The sequence below is a fragment of the Thunnus maccoyii genome, chromosome 13 (assembly GCF_910596095.1).
Source record: "Thunnus maccoyii chromosome 13, fThuMac1.1, whole genome shotgun sequence".
Lineage (NCBI taxonomy): Eukaryota > Metazoa > Chordata > Actinopteri > Scombriformes > Scombridae > Thunnus > Thunnus maccoyii.
The window spans coordinates 12,222,543-12,228,542 of NC_056545.1; the positions used below are offsets into that span (position 1 = coordinate 12,222,543).

General features: G+C 38.1%; 1 protein-coding gene across 4 annotated transcripts in view; it reads right to left on the bottom strand.

Moving 5' to 3' along the window:
- Positions 1–5,259, bottom strand: part of LOC121910067 (solute carrier family 22 member 5-like) — a 99,736-nt gene extending 94,477 nt beyond the window's left edge. For 2 of the 4 annotated variants that reach the window (XM_042431034.1, XM_042431031.1), the window contains exon 1: positions 5,096–5,259. The gene's annotated coding sequence lies outside the window, so the exon portion shown is untranslated. Of the gene's footprint in view, positions 1–2,652; positions 2,806–5,095 lie in introns of all 4 variants that reach the window. The other 2 variants (XM_042431033.1, XM_042431032.1) reach the window with 2 other exon arrangements.
- Between the last annotated feature and the right edge of the window lie 741 nt (positions 5,260–6,000).

Below are 6,000 nucleotides of genomic sequence, written 5' to 3' on the forward strand. Positions count from 1 at the left end.
CAGTCATCACAATAACCATCATGGTTTCACATGGATTTACCCTATGAGTTAAGTTAATATTTTGAAATTCTTGTAACACTTTTCAAATTCTCACATACAATAAAATACACAAAAATAAACCAATAAACCTTAAGACTTGGACTGTTATTTGTCATTCATATCACTTTACAGCCCATCATCTCACTCTTTTTTTCTTGCTCTATTTTTTAAACATGAATGTCTCTAAATGATGGTGGATAACAAGACGTTTACTATCATATCACTGGTAGGGTGTTTTCAAAGGGGGATTCCCATTCCATCCTACAGTCTTCTGTCCACCATCTGTCTTTCCATAAGCACCATACTACAACACAGTATATGCCAGCCCTCACCCACAGCCACATTTGAAACTGACTTTACACTTAGGTCATATGGAATAACACTTATGGCTTTCCCTACTTTCTCCCCCTGCCACCCTCCGTCTCTCCCCCTCTGTGTTTTATGGGGTGACTGCAGTAGAGAGAAGGAGGGCTTCCCCCTCTCCCTGAAACCCCTGCTTAGAGAACATGTGGCCTGGGAATAATTGGGTTACAACCGCAGCAGTCCAATGAGTTGGCCTTGATTTGGAGAATGACTCCATTTACTTTTGTCTGACTGCCTGCTGCTTCCACAGCTGCAGCTTTTATCCTCCATTCAGGCTCAAGATTTTACTGTATAGGCCTGGCAGACAGCCAGATGAGAGAGTGGAACACAACCCGAGCATTAATATACTAACCCACATTCACTGAGAATAGTATGGTCCCTTCTTTTATAGTAGAATACTCCTTGCTTCAAGAATTTATTCAAGGAAAATTTGTGACTTTATATTGTAAAATGTTCATTCTTAACCTAACGGTCACCATAAGAAGTTAGAATACACACACACATCATTCATATATATATATCTCCCTACCATTATGTCACTCAACCTCACAAGTTGAGTGCAGTGATGGTAACTCAGTCAAACTACAACTGCTGATTTCAAATTTGAACATTTTATACGGAGCTACGATACAGTCCCTCCCAATTTTGATTAGGCTACTTTATTTCCTCATTTTCTGGCGCCAGCAAAACAGACTTCCCTTTTTTCAGCTGAGAGTAGCATCTTAATTTTGATTGTGCATTTTATTGAGACAAAACGTAATTTCAAAAAGACATTAGCCATAGCAGGAAACACACAGCTGTATCTAATAACATTAATGGTGGTCAGTAAGCCATGCCAGTGCAGCACGCTATTGTTAATGAAATTAATTAACTTCCCTGATGTGTCAATACTAGCTATCTATCAACAATTACAGTGTGACAATGGCATAAATGTTGGCATTGCCAGAGTAGGCCTATATTTTTCAGTGTATGATACTTAATACATGGTCAGAATTGGTGTGAAGTTGGGACACAGCCAGCTGTAGTGTTTGTCAGTTAGGCAGCAACATGCTCAACTTAGTAATATGTATCAGTTTTTACAGCAATAAGTAGCTTAAGGACTACAATTTCAAATTCAGTATTTATCACACTACAGTTACCAGTTAGTTATGTAGTTGGTTAGTGGTGGCCAGAGTGGGTCTTGGTCGTGTTTGGTGCATTAGCAGAGGGAAGGAGAAGCAGTTAGCGTCTGTGAAGAGAGAGTAGGCCTTTGGGTCACTCCAAAATTATCACCCCTACTTTTTTTCATCTTGATATTCAGAGAGGAATACATATTTAACAACTGAGTGAATACATAACAGGTGGTCTATCCTCAAGTGAAGACAGAAGGACAGGTAGCCTAGTCTTGATCAGCATGTTGCTAGGTTACCACTGAAATCTCAGGAGAACATATGTCATGTTTATTGTACATCAAAAATGCATTTTCCTTGCTAATTTATGTTGCTTATAAAATACTGATAATAATAATAATAATACTAATAATAATAATAATAATAATAATAATAATAATAATAATAATAATAATAATGTATGGTGCAACTTGCACAGGAAAAGAACTAGGCTAATAATTAGAGGAAAACACTTAAATTGAATGAGATGGTGGCTCTGTAGTGGAACCTCATGAACCGGATTATAAAATATTTCTCACTCATGTCACCCCACATTGATTATAAACCATGATCTGCCCTGAATATCGTGATAAAAGTTCTAGTATGACGGTCCTGGAGAGGTTAAATCTATTATACTAAACTCATAAAGTGCCAGGAAGAGAGGAAGAAATGTCCACCAACAACAGATTTCAAGGCAACTGGTGAAACAATAGTGGATGCCCTGGTTAACCTTCCTATTAAAGCAAAATATGTTAGTTCTCACAGTCATTCTTGTTGTTTTGTCTTCATGGCAACCTCACAACATTCCCTGCCTGTTGATTGGCTCACCACACGTTAATGACACCAGAGGTCAAGGTGCAGAAATTGGTCACCAGAAACTGTCAGATGCTTTCAACAATGTGTGCTTCATGAGCCAAGGTTGTGGCAAAAGGTTTCCACATGCTGTCTGTCTTCCTTATCGGAAACTTTCCAGGCCAAAAATCTCCCAACCCTTTTTTGCTTTCCACTTGGAACACAGTAGCTGTTGGTTTCTTCTCAGCTGGATATAAGATAAAAGAGGGTCAAGGTCTGTGAACATTGTTATTAATGTTTCCATATTCACCTTTGGAATGAGCAGTGGCTGGGTTGGTCTCAGTCAAACTCTCAAGGTCATTCAGACAATGACGGCTCTTATCTCCAAACAAAGGCTCCTTGGTCAGTGAAGTAGGTGAACACCCTGACACGCCCATTTAAGAGGCACTAAGAGACTGGGCTGCTAAGAGGGGGAAATGCCTGTAAGTACAGCACTTAATTAAAAGAAATGAATGATAAAAACAGCCTTGGAGTTACCACCGCCCTTATGAAATAAACACAAATTAGGCCTTAAATGAAACATTAATTTAGTTTGACAAAAACACTTCTTTACTGTGGTTTAATCCAATTAACTTTTTAAATGTTACTAAAACAAGCCTCAAAGCTTTGCCACCCATTATAACCTTTCATGGTCATTGCCAAGCCGAATTGTAAATGAATAAAATGTTCAAGTAAGTGTTCATGTCAGTGTAGAACACAATAGGTCCAGTGTAGTCTCTGTCCAAAAAGGGAACCTCTTTGATACACATGCAGAACCTGCCGGAAAGTATTGTGTCATTGGGATTTCAGAGTAAAGTCTCATGGTGCACGAGAGGAATGAGACATTAAGTAGCTTAGTAGGCCAACTGGGATAGTCATTTAGACAAGCCCACACAAGCTCGAAACATGCCTAAATATCTATCTATGATCATCTACATGATCATGTAAACAAACAGACACACGTGCACACCCGGTAGTTTGAAGAAAAACATGTTCTCGTACATTCAGTCACTGTGTCTCACCCACATACACAAACACACTCAGCTCTTTAAAGCCCCTGCCCATGGAAACCAAGCAAACAAGTTCTCACATTTGGCAGGCAGGCAGCTGTCTGGCTTCCGTCTATTGGAACTACTGTACAAAGCTGTTGTGTCAGATGTATGACCGAACATCATACAAGACTGACTCAACCATTAAACCGCTGTAAGGGTGGTGAGGTAACTGTCATAGATACATTTGCCCTAGATTTACTTTACTTTGGGTGATTATTTGAAAAGGAGAAGATAAATGGCACACAGATTAAAGCATCAAGTTATATAAATGTCTTGCTGCAGCCTCTTACTCTCTATGGATTGATTGATTTATTTATTTTTTTTGATTCATGCAGATGTTATTGTAAGCTTTTGTGTGAGCTGTGGCGGTGAGCTGTTTCATATTTTGGCCACGATAACTGGATAAATGAAGTCAATAGTAGAATTTAAGGATTTTTGGGCTCTATTGTGGAGGAGCTACACTGTCATTTTTCTAGAAACCCATCTAAAAACTGGCTAGTGATGTTACAAAGGAATGTCTGGGCTTAGCATTAGAGGCTAGCAAAATTTCTGTTGTGGATGGAGTTGACAGCCACAGGCTTTAATAGAACTATTTTCATCCTGTGTTGTCTACTTTTAGCTAACAGTGAGTTCACTTACTATATAATAGTTTAAACCAGGATACTTGGCTTGTATTAAGGAATCATGTTATCCATTTTTTTGGGCTAAGTGAAGCATTTTTCTACCTCATTATAGGCGTTGAGTTGTTCTGATTGCCTGGTTTTGGCTGTGGAAAATGCTCTGCTTTAGGTAGCCAAACCAACAGATCACACATTACTATTTCAATTTTCCTGTTTGACTTATTTTCTCATAGTTGCGGCACAGCTTGACTTGGTGATTGTGGATGAAAAATGTGATGGTATAATAATTGTACACAAATGTCAATGGCTTTTGGTAACTGTATGATCTCTCGGACTGTCTCAACCTCATTACTTTTTTGTACTTGACCTTTTTTGTAACAAAGTCCACATCAACTTAATTATTAAAAATAAGTTTAAATTCAGTTTTTGTTACAGTTTGATGCTATATGATGAGTTGTTCTCAATACCGCAGGCAGGGCTCAGTGGGTTTGTTCTCTGGGACGATAAACCAGATGAAACTGTAAAATAAGTGTAAATGTATCTTTTCATTTTCTAGAAGTCGGGAACTTATCTATATCATTAGTTTTAATGATTTATTGTTCTGCACAAGAGGGCCCATGTAACAGTTAGTTGAAGGAAATGCCAAAGTTTGAGTCATTTGTTGTTCCTCTCTCTCTGTCTCTTAAAGCTTTGTCTATGCAACAAGGTTAAGATTGACCCAGAAAAGTTTACAATAATCCTATAGATATATAACTAGTACACACTGCAACAGCTACAACTGAAGTTGTTTTTTGCTCTTACAATACATTCATGTTTTGGAGCCCAAGTTCGGCGATTTGAACGTCGCCATCTTTGAATTTTGGAGCCAGAAGTGATCATATTTGGATGAGAAGGTGGAGTTATGCCTAGCTCTAGCTGCTAGCTTGGTGAGCACGGTCATTTACAGTCTATGGTGAACTTTTAGCTGTGATAATACTGATGCTAGTTCAAATTTTCGCTAGCGAAAAAAGAACTTAAAACCATTAAAACCAAGTGTACTTACCGGATAAACTGAACAGCTGACTCTTTACGGGATCTTTTAATACAACCAAACGCAGAACGAGGCTTTTTGGGCGACCGAAATGTTTCAATGACTATCATGAACTGAAAACACACTGTGAAATAGCGGCACCTACTCTGTATCCTGTGACTCTGGGGTTACGCCATGGTTACGTTACGTAATCAATGTTGTCGCCTTGGTAGCGACCCACTTGTCAATCACAACGTAGTCACGCCCTAAAGCATACGCTGCTTTATCGTCTATTTTACTCTAAATGGGGCTATAATTTACAAAATAAACAGTATGCTGTATTGGATAAGACTTGAAATTAGTGATTGAGACCATAAACCCATAAGCAAAACATTTACTGAGGTAATAAATCAAATGAGAAGAGGGGTCATTTTCTCATAAACTTCTATACAATCGGACATCTTTTTGCAACCAGTGGAGTCGCCCCCTGTTGGTCCTTAGAAAGAATGCAGGTTTAAGGCACTTCCACGTTGGCCTCACTTTTCAGACCGAGAGCTACCCACTATTGGTTTTACTTAATTTGACTCAAGTAAACTACAGAAATATTAGCAGTAAATAAAAGTAAAAGTGCTCACAATATAAAATAGCACCATTCAGAGTGCCATGTTTATCATATATTATGATTATCAGACATATGATTCATTATGAGTAAAGTAAGTAAAGGTTTATTTGTATAGCACCTTTCACAGATACAAAATCACAAAGTGCTTTACGTTAATGAAAAACATATTATTAAAGGAAATATTAAAAATATCAATGACAACAGACAGCACAGGGCTGACAAATCACAGCAACAACAAATCAATGAGGACAGAAACACATAAACAAGTACAGACATTGCGAAACACAGACGAGGAAATAAACTAAAAGAGCAATAA